Source organism: Ochlerotatus camptorhynchus, unplaced genomic scaffold, assembly GCF_037179485.1.
Source record: "Ochlerotatus camptorhynchus isolate MF236.1 unplaced genomic scaffold, CSIRO-AGI_Acam_v1.1 ptg000240l, whole genome shotgun sequence".
Classification (NCBI taxonomy): domain Eukaryota; kingdom Metazoa; phylum Arthropoda; class Insecta; order Diptera; family Culicidae; genus Ochlerotatus; species Ochlerotatus camptorhynchus.
In genome coordinates, this window is record NW_027040730.1 from 487,549 (window position 1) to 502,265 (window position 14,717).

Consider the following 14,717-nt stretch of genomic DNA (forward strand, 5'->3'; position numbering starts at 1 on the left):
ATTCTTCCAGTTCTAGTGACCAGCATTTTGTTGAACTTTTAGACAACTGGCTCGAGACATTCCTTGACTCTAGTAAATTAAATATAGCTGGTGATTTGGCGTGACAACTATAATTCGAATTATTCGGAGCGATTATCTGATTATTTCAATGTTTAAAATGGTAGATGAATTTACGCGTATTTTCAGGCACAGTAGAACCATAGAGGTAACTCTAAAACCACTGGGTCCCGAAGAAAATCATTATTATTTTTGGCTCACTCAGTACCAGAACAACGGTACCAAGCAGTCCCAAGCTATTTCACTCACCCCTGCATGTTCTGCATGAATCCACACACCCCTGATGTTATCTGTCAATCTTTCATAGCGAATCAAAACAAACATAGTGTAGTAATAGAATTTCAACTAGAATAGGGTAAGTTAATCGTTTGCTTGGGACCAATAGGCTACTAAAGTGGTGAGCCAATTTAAAATCGTTAGTTTCGTATTGATTGTTGGTAGAACTTTAATTGACCATGTTTATTCCAAATTTCATTCCATTTGTTCGGTTACGGATACTAATTTGAAAATAACCAATCATGAGACCTTATTTATTAATGTATTAGATGATATCAATAATAACGATGACTTACTAAAAATGAAGTGCTGGAGGAAATATTCGAAACAAACTGTTTCGAATCTTGTTGAGAGAAGCGTGGATTTACCTTTCTGACCGGTAATTTAGATGAATCTACAGCTAAACTGACTAACGCTTTGAAAACGTGTACCAATCAATAAGTTGAGCAAAATTTTGTTTCTTTGAAAAACTCGTACAGCTGGTACAATTTGGATCTTTTGTATCTTAAACGTAAGAGGGACAAATGGTACAAAAAGTTTTGTAGATCAAATAGTGATAATTATTGGAATAGGTAAGCAATCGCGTTTAATAAATATTCACAATCGATTTAAAAAAAAAACTAGTTGTGAATATGTCCAGAGGAAGATTGATCATCATAAAAACAACAGCAAAGAGTTGTGGAAAATTTTGAAATCTTTATTAACACCTAGTAATTGGAAACCGCGGTCCATAACTTTTTATGGTACATTTGAAAAGTCAGAACAAGTAATTTCATCTAAATTTAATGATTATTTGGTCGACAGTGCTTCATTGATTAATCAATCTATTGGATTGGTCAATAATCCTAACGAAATAAAACAGCCAGTAATAGTAGTTGTAGATGAACTTAAAGTTATTTGCTTTTCTTAAGGAAATCGGCTGGAGTAGATAATGTTAATACCAGAGTTATTCAAGATTGCTTTCATGTCATTGGACACATCTTGCTGGACCTTATTAATTAATCATTGCAGACTGGAAATGTGCCACAAACTTGGAAGGAATCCTTTGTGCTTTGCCTTTGCGCATGAGCATATGAGCATCAGCATCAGCATTAGCATGAGCATTGACGACCATGCATTTCAGTAGTTGCTACTCCATGATTGACCAGATTTAGCGAAATTTGCACAAAGAACCATATGAATGGGGCTTGGGATTAGCAATCCATTATCAGTGTACAAAATCCGGAGAATCCATATTTTTGATATCAATAACGGCACCGGCCGCGTCCTTACGGTCATCGGGGAGGAAAAGGATTGTTATTTCAACAACCGTTGCTACTAGAGACCGAGTATACCTCTGCATCTCCACGGTTGTCATGGGAAGGACGTTTTTGTTAGTGGAAAGGGTAAATTAGATTTGGATTCACATTAGGGAAAGTGATGCGATCTTTTAAAACCTGTTAAGCAAATGACGCGACCCTATCAACTCAGTAATGTAAAGAGGCTTGGGTTTTAAATCACGATCTTCTGCTCAGTAAGCAAAAACGGTCGCTCTAAGGCCACCGTGCCCCTTACATCACAACAAGCTACGATAGTTCATTATCGGTTACAAGAAGCTTTTACAATAAAATGAAATCATCCAAAGTAGTTAACAATGTCTTCCGAACCGATTCAGGTGTACGTCACATTTGTTTAAATATGCTAATTACTTTTCGGAATCGTTCCTTCAATTTCTGTTATTAACGTTTTTCTACAATATAGGGCTGGATATATTAACTTAGTAATGTAATGAGGCTTGGGTTTTAACCCATGATCTTCCACTCATTAACAAAAACTGTTGCTGTATAGCCACCGTGCCCCTTACATTACCACAATCTACGACCGACTCAACAAAAATTATTCAAATGAAGCGACGTCGCTGAAAGCAGCCAACAATGTCTTCCAAACTGGATCACGCATACACCCTTTCCGATATTCATGGCTTAAACTATTCAAATTTTGGTTATTAACTGCGCTTTATGCTCTCGGATGGATGGACTTTCGTGTCTGCTGTTCAACATCGCGTTAGAAGGTGTGATCAGAAGAGCTAGGATAGACACGAGTGGCACGATATTCAGGAAGTCCATCCAGCTCCTTGGTTTCGCCGATGACATTGACATTATGGCACGGAACTTTGAGATGATGGCGGAAACGTACATCAGACTGAAGGCTGAAGCTAGACGGATTGGACTTGCCATCAACGCATCAAAGACAAAATACATGAAAGCAAGAGGTTCTAGGGAAGACAATGTTAGCCTCCCACCTCGAGTTCAGATTGACGGTGACGAAATCGAGGTGGTCGATGAGTTCGTGTATTTGGGCTCACTGGTGACCGCCGAAAATGATACCAGCAGAGAAATTCAAAGACGCATTATGGCAGGGAATCGTGCCTACTTTGGACTCCGGAGGCCAAAATTCGCCGCCGCACGAAGTTGACTGTCTACAAGACGCTGATTAGACCGGTGGTCCTTTACCTAATTTTCCAGGAACACCTTCAGCACACCTCGTAGATCAGACCGGAGATACGTTTGACACCACCACGGCGGGCCAGACGACCGATGGCGGTTATCTCGAAGAACTTTGCAATGACGCTAGACGCCGCCTTTACCAGACCTTTTCCTCCTTTGCCACGACCAGTCAATTGTTGTTTGTTAGGTGTGAAGGAGCTGCCGCTATTGCTGATCACCACGCCGTCCGAAGCGAAAATGAGCTAATGCTTAGTTTTTAGTTTAAATGATCTTTATTTTTAGTTTAACTTGGACGATTACCATATAAATTTTTTACTAAGTGATTCAATTGCTTTCTTCATCTTTAGGTATGGGCAAAATTCAAAATTTGTTTTACAGAATTAGTCCTAGACTTAGTACACGGTCGACCACCTTGGTGGGATTGGTTTGTTTTGTTTTTAGAATTTGAAGAGAAACTACTTAATACTACTATTTACAGCTTAAAACCTACTCTACTATATACACTTAACCTACTATGTACAAATTGCTTATTAAAGCATGTTCAGAAAGATTGCATTTTTGAATAAATTTAGTTGTCATATCATCAATTTTGGAATCTACTTTGGGAATTTCTGCCTCTTGATGGAGGTCTGCTATTCTTGTGTCGAATGGACGATCTAGGATCATCCTCAACACTCTATTCTGTGCAACCTGGATTTTGTTCCTGTGGGTCTGAGCGCACGATTCCCACACCGGGGCGGCATAGAAGATCGCGGGGGCTATGATCTGTTTGTAAACAGCCAGTTTGTTTTGCCTTGAGAGGCGGGATCTGCGGCAAATGAGCGGATACAAACACCTAACCAAGGCGGAGCACTTAACTAGGGTTTTCTCTATGTGCGAGCGGAACAGGAGCTTCTCATCGAACAACATCCCGAGATAAGTAACATCAGTGGACCACTCGACCCTTGTACCATCCATTATTACGGTACAGGAGGGAGACGGTTTAAGTTTTAATGATTGTCTGTGAAGGAACATGATCGCTTGGGTTTTCGAGGCGTTGATTTTGATTTTCCACGTGGTGGCATAATCAGTAAAGGTGTCAAGGCATCGTTGGAGCTTGTTCGTAATTTCACGAGGCATCCTACCTTTGACGGCTATCGCGGTGTCATCTGCAAACAGAAAGAACACGCAACCGTCTCCTAGAGGAGGGATGTCCGACGTGTAGATGCTGTAAAGCAGTGGTCCCAGCAGACTCCCTTGCGGAACACCTGCTGGGATCGGAAATTGTCCCGAAAGGGAACTATTCAACGACACCCTGAACGACCTTTGCTGGAGATAGTTACGGGTGATTTTCACAAGGTATGGTGGAAAGTTGGAGTTACAAAGCTTGTATATAAGTCCGTCGTGCCAGACATTGTCAAACGCCTTTTCGACGTCTAACAAGGCCATGGCTGTGGACTTGGATACAGCTTTGTTACTCCGGATGTTATTCATCACCCGCACTAGCTGATGATTGGTGGAATGCCCCTTACGGAACCCGAACTGTTCCGGAAGAAGAATGTCATGTTCCTCCACAAACTTGTTTAGTCGGCTGAGGATCAATTTTTCGAACAGCTTGCTCAGCGCTGAGAGCAGGCTAATCGGTCTGTAGCTTGACGGTAGTGAAGGGTCTTTCCCAGGTTTGCGGATCGGGATGATTTTTGCCACCTTCCAGATGCTTGGAAAGTAGTGCAGCTCCAAGCATCTGTTGAAGGTGGCAGCTAGCAGCGAGTGCACCCTCGGGCTGAGATTTTTCAACGCTAGGTTGAATATTCCGTCAAACCCGGGAGCCTTCATGTTCTTACTGTATTTCAGCGCTGAGCAAATTTGTTCCTCTGTAATCCGTTCTTCTGGAGGGACGGCACAAGGGGAGGCATCTAACGTCAGGACGCACTGCGCAACCTGGTTCTCGAGTGGACTTGGGATTTTAGAGCCAAGCAAATGCGACTGGGCAATGTGCTCCCCAATCGCATTGGCCTTCTCTTCGTTGGTGATAAGCCGTTCGTCATTGACTCTAAGTGGTGGAATGGGCTTGGGGTGAGACTTCAGCACCTTGGCAACCTTCCAGAATGGTCTGGAACGGTCGTCCAGGTTCTGAACGAGCCGCCCGAAACTCTCGTTCCGGATTGAGACCATTCTGGAAGCGATCTGCCGATTCAGATCGACCATTTCGTATTTACGCTGCAGATCCCCAGTCCGCTGAAACTGGCGTCTACGAACATTTCTGAGCCGAATCAAGAGTTTGGTGTGGGAATCAATTGCTTGAAACTTACCCCTCACAGGAACTCGTCGAACGCACTCTTCGTCAGCCACGGATATGGCTTGATGGAGACCCTCCAGGGCCCGGTCGATGTCCTCCACTGTGTCGAGCGGTGGGTTGTCGTCGATGTGGCGGTCGACCACGCGTCGAAACTGGACCCAGTTGACTCGATGGTAGTCCTTCCGCTGGCACGGTGCAGGGGCCACGTTGTAGCCCAGCTCGGTCAGCACCGGTTGGTGGTCCGAACTCAGGTCGTTGACGGCAACCGGCTTGGCTAATCTGGTGTTTGCCAAGAACAGGTCCAGCGTCGATGGGTTGCCCGTCGGTGATGTGAAGGTTGGTTCGTCCGGAAACCAGACGGAATAGAGACCATGCTGGGAATGGTCGAATAGCAGGCGGCCGTTCTGGTTCTGCTGGTAGTTCCGCCAGGCCTCGTGCCGGGCGTTCAGGTCCCCTCCGATTACGAAGCGGGCATTGGTGCGGGTTATGATGGCAAGGTCGTTCTTGAACTGATGTGCTGTACCATTGCTAACGGTACATTGCCGGGGACAGTAGGCGGCGATGAACCGGATGTTTCCGGTCGATGTTTCCACCTCTACGCCGACGGCCTCGATGATGGAAGTGCGGTAGTGGGGTAGGGTGCAGTACTTGATGCCTTTCTTGATGATGACCGCGACACCGCCCCCCCTGGAGCTGGTGCGATCAAGCCGGACAATGCTGTGGTCGGGCAGCCAGAAGCTGTCACCGGTCGTGAGGTGGGTCTCGGTGAGAAGGCCCACGTCGATGTCGTGCTTGCGGAGGAAGTCTGCAAGCTCAATGTTTTTCGCCCCTACGGAGCGAGCGTTCCAGTTGGCGATCTTTATGGGTTCACGGTCCATAATTAGCGACGAAGGAGATGATAGCTTGGAGCTGTTGTGTTCTTGTTGCGCAGGTGCGCTTGATGATGATGGCCTGGGCCAACAGTGTGACGATCTCATCCGTTGACAGCGGAGAATCGTCTGTAGCTTCACCGGTTGTACCGGCCAATCCCGGAGCAGGGGGATCCGTCGATGGGCCGGAGGCTTGACTGGGTACTGCAGCGGCAGCCGACTGGGCAGCAGCCAACTGTTGGTTGAGCGGGAGCGGCGCCAACACTGGAATTGGCCGTGGTTGGACCGGTGATAACGGAGGAAAGTTCTGCGCGTTGTTTTCCGGGACCTTCTTGCGACCGGGCTGGTTGTTGGACGAGGCCTTCTTCCGGATCTCGGCGTATTCGGCCCGCTTCGGACAGGCCTTACTAGTGGCCTTGTGGGCAGCACCGCAGTTGGCGCATGTGGGAGCGGCTTCCTCGATGCTGTCGCAGTCGTCGATCTTGTGGTTTTTGCCGCATTTGATGCAGCGGCTGGCCATGCGGCAGTTCCTGGTGCCGTGCCCGAACAATAGGCAGTTCGAGCACTGAGTGACGCCACGGTGGGTTGGCTTATACCGCTCCCACTTCACTACGATGTGGAACAGTGTGCGTGTCGTATGGAGATCCTTCACGGTTGTGGAGTTCTTCTGCAGATGGACCAAGTAGAGCTGGTCACGATACTTGATGGCCTTGCTGCGGGTCATCTTGTGGATTTCGACCGGCTTGAGGCCGTTCGCCTTAATCTCGTCCATTAAGGTGGTGGTGTCCATGTCGTGGAGCCCGCGCAGCACCACTTTCAGCGGCTTGGTGGCCTCGATGTCGTGGGAGAAGTACTCCAGCTTCATCCTGTCCAAGAGGGCCTGGACTGCGTTGTAGTGATTTTCGGCCGAGACCATCAGTTTGTAGCCTTCCGTGCACCGTTGAATGGTGCAGCGAAGGCCCTGCTTAATGTAGAAATCCAGCTGCTCCCATAGCCCGGGAGGGAAGCCCTTCACATAGAAGGGTGGCAACTTAACTTTTTTAGGCACCGTCTCAGGGTCCGACTGCGGCTGGGCTCCGTTCTGCAGGGCGGAGAACGGATTGTTGCTCAGCAGCTTTTTTGCTGCCGATGCGGTGGCGCTGATGTCTTCAGGTCTGGGTCGTTTAGTTCCGGGAGGCCCCGGCTGCGGGTCCGCAACGCCTGTCGGGACGGGCAATGGGGTTTTCTTCTGCTTCTTCTGAGCTGGCTCGGTGGTCGCGCCGTCTCCTGGGAGAGTCTGTTTTCCCGGTAAGCCGGCACTCGCGTTACCGCGCGATTTCTTACCCATGGCTGGGTCAGCGAGAGCGTCACTATACAACGCGGAGCTAATTCGACTTGCGAACGAACGAACGAAACTAGAGAGAATTCAAATCGACTGAACTGCTCAACAGTCTGGCAGCGAATGATGACTGATGAGCTAATGCTATACAGCAGCGCTCTTTTATATCATCTCAGGTTAAAGCAGAATGATGTGCAACCAATTGGTATCAAAGCTACAAAGACTCCTCCCATTATGAGTAGTTTGCTATCAAGTAGCGGCACTGGCTCTTTTCCTTTTGCGTACACGGCGAATGAGAACGACCCAAATTTGAGTTTAGTTCACTCATAATCGCCAAAAGTGCAGGAACTCAGCGATGAGAAAATTTGTCTCATGGTTTCTTGTGGAAAACCTCAAAAATCTGCCAGAAAATGAGGAAATGGACGAAAATTTTATTCAGTCTCGGAGTAGTACCAATAGACTGAGTGAATCCAATCTTTTCTTTTCTCAAATTCGGGAACTTTTCCCTGAAAAAAAAAACCTGGGAAAACATGAGGCAAATTTACTCATCGCTGAGCTCCTGCACTTTATTTCTTATTTCTGAGATAACTAAACTCAAATTTGGGTCGATCTCATTCGCCATGATATCACCTTGAAAGATATCGGCGCCGGTGGTTAGCGTGATTATCCCTCACCCCAGCATGCCTGGGTCCAATCTCAGTCGGCGTCACCGGCATGTTCTAATGCATAACATCTCTGATCACGCCTTTCTTCGGGAAATAAAGCCGTTGGTCCCCGGTTGAGTTGATGGGTTGATTGGTAGGGTCCAGGTGTGGGAGCTGCCTTCCTGGCGTCGGTAGCATTGGAGCTCAGTACGGAAAACAAATCACACGTCACTTTTCAATAGGTCCTATCTACAGTGATCGATTCTCTTCATCGACACTCTCTTTCGTAATTAACTCGGCTTCACAAATGTTTCGTGCCGTCTTCGTCGAATAAGATGCTAGATTGTTGCTTCTTCCATCGAAAATATCTGGCCGTGGCGATTCAAAGTTGATCCAGATGGATCAAAATAATTTGTACCCCTGCTTCCAGTTTGATTACTTGAGCATTTTGTGTGGTCGTTGGTTCTGAATATGGACAAACAGGCAGATGAATTCTATTCCTACTCTTTGCTGTAATAAGCTTGGTGGCCCTAAAAAGAGCCGTTTTGTTGCCAAAGTTGGTGATGATTTAACCTCCGAAACCAAACAGAGTGCGTCTCTGTCACTTGAAAACGTAGATGACATCCATGGCCGCTTACGCTTGGCGTGTTTAGTGCAGGTGACAGCATCATGGATTTCATTTTTCAGGAACACCTTCAACACACCTCGTAAATCAGACCAGAGACCGCCACGGCGAGCCAGACGACGGATGGCGGTTATCTCGAAGAATTTGCGTTTGGTTCTGAATATGGCGATGAGCAAAATATTACGCAATTCCAAACTTTCGAGGATCGGAGGCGAATGCCACTTCGACTTGTTTCGTCTACTTACTACTCTCTGACGACTGTGCTGGGGAAGCAGCATATGCATGTAGGTAACTGGTGGATTTTTTAGTTATTTCGACGCTTTTGGACAATGCTGGACATGTACCAATTTTTCAATAGTTTCTTGTTGAAAATCAACATTGTTATCGTTGCGTAGCCATATTTCTGATCGATTGGTGAAAAAATTATTGAAATTGGACCAGGGGCAGCTGAGTTATTAACGTTCAAAATCTTTCTTAATTTGTTACATGTTCCATTTTCGGTTTTCACAAATTGTACCTCCATATAGAAATTAAAGACGTAGTCCTACGTCAAAATCATAATGGATTATCCGTAGACACCAAACCGTAAAAACTCAAGGAACATGCTTCATGTCATCCCTCTGACAAATGGGATCCGCTCCCGCAAACAATGCATCTGATTCCCAATCCGGTGCAACCGGCATCCCGCCCACGCATGTCAACACCGCTATCAGATAGGGGAAATTTTTCCCTACCTGATAGCGCACTATGGGACATTTTCATACAACCAGGCGGTCAAAAATATTACTATCATTTTTTCACAATTTCTGCTATTATTCTTGCTTTGTTTTATCAATATAAGGTGTGCGTTATCACTTTTCAACATTTTCACGACCAAATTTTGAAAGGGGCCTAACTTTTGATTAATTAAAATTTAATTTTTACGATTTTATAACGGTTACAGTTTCAAGCTTGTTTTCAGAGAATAAAATCTATTGAACAAAGCCAAGCTACCATGGTTTTATTGGGGGGAACACCGTAAAAAATAAAAAAAAAACGTTTTTTTGGAAATATGTTTATTTTTTTCAACAAATCTTCTGTAAAAAAATACAAAAAGCCATGATACAATAATCAAAATCAAATATGTTTCAACGAATTTCTTTTTATTCCTCTGTTAAAATATCATCATGAACAAATTCTTCTTCAATTTCATCGACTGCTTTCATAAGTTCCTCCAAGGCATTGAAGTTATTAGTATCGACTACTGAATCACTTACAGAATTTTCAAATATCATGAAATTTTTCACGATGTCGGGATAATCCAGGGGTACTTTTTTCTGTCGTCTTTTTGCCATCCAAATGGAACTGATCAGTGGGTCCGATTCATTAATGGCACGAATAAAGACATCATGTAAATTTTCTACTCTTGATTGTTTTCTTGCATGATGGGTTCGATATTTTTTCAATTGTTCATGTTGACTTTCTGCTGCCTCTTCCGCTAATGAACCAAGTGGTGTTTCCTTACAATATGCATCAAATTTTTCCGGGTTTATTGGCTCTTGGCAGTTAATAGCAATTAATATATTCCGGAATCTGAAAATTAACTCATCATCATTGTTCAGCACGGAGCATAAAAGCTTGGGATTTCCAAATGCTCTTCGACAAACGTTTCCTGTAGTACTGGTACCTGCTCCAACCGATCGTGGTTAATCTACTCTTACTCCAAATTTTTCGTAAAGCTGTGTCGTCACATGTTTTTTTCTTTGTTCATATAGTTATTTGAACGGTTTCGTTACCTTCCATTTTTTGATATCCATTCTGTATGCAATATGCAAAAGGCATTCGAAAAATCTTATCCAAGCATGAAGTGGAGATATGCCGTAATGCAAGGCTTCTTCGTTTGATATAAATCCTTCCTTGAATTTCTCTGCATCATTCATTACATTTGGTGTTGCCCCACATATTGGACAATTCTGCATCGACGAATTTCCAGTGATATAAGTTAAGGCTTTTCCGTCTATCATACTGAGGACAAAATCAAAATCAACAAGTATAAACTTGTCGTTTGAGAGTTCAATTTTCACTGGCGTTAGTTCACTCATTTCTTTTTCTACATCCTGTTTTGTAGCCAAAATAACTTCTTTACTCTCTTTAATGAATTCAAGGATGAATGGCCTACAAAATCGAATACTTTGAGGCATGGGATTAAACCACATAATTTCCTTTCGATCATTGTACATGAACAACTGAATTGGTGTTAAAGTGGACGAAAATACATCTGAATCGTCCTGACATCCTTCTGGTAGCACTTGATGATATTGCGAATATCCAGTTGATCCGTCCATACCCCAGCTACATAGAAGAACCAGTTCCGTAGAAACTAGATCGTTGTTATCCATATACTCGTTGAGCTCTGCATCAATTATTTGGACGATTCGTTTCACTGTATTTTCCATCAGCGCCTGGAGTTTCACTCTTATTTTCAATGCACTTTCTTCGATGAATTCACTAGGTTGGACATGACAATTTATTTCGACTATACCAACCGAATATAACTCCAAAAGTTGCAAAATAATTGTTGAAAAAGTTTGTTTCCAAGCCGGCTCTTGTACAATTTGAAATCTCCCATAACAACCGAAAATTTTCAAATCGCTTATATTTCCAATGGGGTAGGTCGGGGCAGGCAAACTCTTCAGTACTTGTTAGAGTACACTCAAAACTTCATCCAGAGCTGAGAATTAGCCTGAGAATGTGTGAGACTCGAAAGTTTGTGATAAATAAAGTTAAATTTTCATTAATTTTCAATTATTTTTTTTCTATTTTTATTTTTAAATTTTTTTGTCTCCATCAAATTTCCAAATGGATTTTATTTTCGGAAAGCTTATTAAATTACCTTTCCAACTATGTATAATGATGTGGTTTATATGATAAATAGTGGATGAAATTTTATTTGAGTGGTAGTGTATTTTTGCGGCAAAATTTGTACTTTTCTTACTCTTTTTTGACTTTGACATCCGATATCTCAGAAACTAAAACTACTAGAAGCTTGAAACTTTCAGATTCTCTTAGTTGAAATGTTTACTATCGACCAAAAATAACGAAATAAGGATTAGTGAAAGTCGATTTTTTGATTTTTGACCGCCTGATATCTGATAGTGTAGCGGTGCAACACGCGCGGGCGAACCACCAGCCACACCAAACCGACCATCAAACGCTCTGCCCACAAAAGCAGACAAGTTCCCTCAAAAATGCAATCGAGAAATGTATAAGAATAATCTTCAACGTACTCACCAATAGTCATTTTTAAACAATTCCTCCTCCAGCGATTCCAACCGCACAATAACTAAATATCACTTTTCTTTTTCATGCCACTCTGTGCACAATGGTCATCGAAAAAAACTAATAATAGATCGGTGCGGTCGAGCCACACCGGCAACAAAGGAAAGCGAGAGCACACCAGGCACCTAAGCAACAAGCAACATTAGCACAAACCATTCTAAATTAAATAATCGCGCCCGGGACCCAAAACTATTAAAATGCGAGCACCGAAAAACTACACGCCAGCACAAAGATAGTCCGAGCTCTGCAAAAAATAAATAAAAACACGCAGTGGAGCAAAAGCACACATCCGTTCTCCAACGCTTCTCAAAGTGCACTCAAAGTGGACTCCTTGGAGGGAATCCTTAGTGGTTCCTACTCAAAAAATTGCTGGAACGATTAAATTCGAAGGGTTCCGTCCCATCAACATGTTGCACACATTAGAGTATTTGAATAGCAACTCTTTGTTGATACCAGAACAATCAGGATATCGAGAAGGTCATTCATGTGAAACTGCGTTGAAATTGGTGTTAGTGAAATTGAAAGATAACTTGGAGCGTAAAAATACGACTGTTGCTATTTTTTTGGATCTCGCGCTTTAGAAACAATTTCTAGCCCCTTATTGTTGAGTTCAATCATGCTTTTTGGAGGTACGAGTACTGCGTATATAGTAAATGGTTTGAAAGCTATTTGTGTGACAGAACTTAACGGACTTCTTTTAATGATAATGTCTCCTGGGAATAACCTTGGCCCAGGGAAGTGTATTAGGACCCCTTTTGTATATTAGTTGAAGGGGGGGGGGGGGGATTGACAATTAAAATGCCCGTACAAATTTAATTTTTTTGTATGGATAATTGTCTACCGTCGATAGGATTAAGTACATACTTTAGAAATAGTGAAATTTTGAATCATAAATCATTTAATTTTTTTGTGCAAACCTCTAGCCATGATGATCCTTATTGGTGGAATGGAGCCAAAGAAAAATGTTGAAGCATTTACTAACATCATGGTAATTTATTTACGTGCACCATTTTTGTGTTCCGCTAGGATTTTTGAAGTTTTTTTTTGGTCACTATTGAATTTAGCCCTGTGGAAATAACATTAGGGTTTCGTTTTTTTCTGCTTTACATTTTCGGCATCTGACAGTTCCTATTAATTACACTAAATGCTTGGAGTTTTAGGTATTGTATCCATATCCTGTTGTGTGTTATTTTGTGAAGCGATTAAAATCGATGCGAACTAAAATTGTTAGAAATTCATACAGCCCTAAAACAATGCGGATAAATCTTGGTTGATATTTTGATGCTCATCCTGAAAAGTTACCGCTCATTGAACTGTATTGCAGAGAAAAAAAATCTTTATGGTGATATACTTCAGTCCGATACTGTAATATGAAAACTTCGGTTTATGTGTGTAATTTACGTTAATATACGTTAACTTTTAACACATATATCATAGATAATTTTAAATTATGTTTATGTATTATTCATATGAAAAGCTTCGTCCGTAATTTCATGCACCGTTTGAAAAAATCATTGAATTTCTGATATATAAAGCGCCCACGTAGATTTGGCGTAATTGTACACGATGTTTCATGAATATTTCAAGCACAGTTTCGTACAAATTGTTTATGCTGTATAAGGCTTGTAAACAAATACATTGTTTATGCCAATTATAGTTCTACATTAAATGAGGGGAGATTTTACGCGATGGTTAATATGCAAATAATAATAATATCTCTAAAACACCATTTATTCTCAAAGTGCCAAATCTGCTTTTTGCATTTATTCTTATTTTCTTAACCTATTGTTAAAGAATGGTCAACTAATTGGCTTCCTGAGTCCGAATTCATAATGTCCCTATATGGTACACGAACACAAATCATCATTTTTGAATGTCGGTTCTCCTAGGACCGAATGTGATGATTTGTTTCCGACCGTAATGACCGCTGTTCATAGTAGCATACATAACATTTTCATTCACATATCGTGTCTCCCTAGAAGGATGTAGGTATGTAGAAAGTTCATGAATCACTTTTATTTCAGCTGAAGCAGTGGAAACGTCGCTTTAAATTATGGGTTTTTAAGCTGCAATAATTTGAAAACATTTCTGACGAGGTCGTGGATGCCTAACACAAATACAAACCATTGAGGGATAGCGGGTGGGTACCGGGATGTTTGGTTGAACGTGACGTTCTGAGCTATGAACCAAATGCGAACCATCCCTTGAATGCGTTTGGGAATGATGAGAAATATAGCCATGCAATTAATTTATTCAGACAACGTACGCGCTTTCTTTTTTTTTCAGTACAAAATGATATTTGGTCCAAGCATGAGGTATGACAGTTTGTGGTGATTGTTGTTTGCGGGAGTGAATACTGATTGTAGCTGGTAGATTTTTTTACTGCATCATGACACGATGCAGTGTGATGTTCTGTGCCGGTAACAGTGCTAAATTCAATGTCGCTGATGACTCATGGTTATAAATTCCACCTTTAACTCAATAAATACTGGAAACATTTTTTCAACAGGTTACGCCTTATTGCTGAAACGATAATTGTTAGTGATTTATTTTCAGCTTTTGAAATTCTGGCACTGTATGGCAGTTGTTTCAATATTTTGGAAACCCACAGTTTTGCCTTTGTTGGACTAGCATTTACAGGTGCTTCAGATTTTGGAATGATAAAAGTATGCACAGTATATAATCAGTATCATTTGATCAAAGCGATTCATTCTGGAAACATTCAATCACGAAAATGGTATTGCCTAGTTAAGTGCAAAAGATCAATAAAGCTACTATCTTATGTGATACAGCCAGTGAGTTTGTCTTTTTTGGCGCTAGAGGCTGCAATCCAAGGACACTGTGTC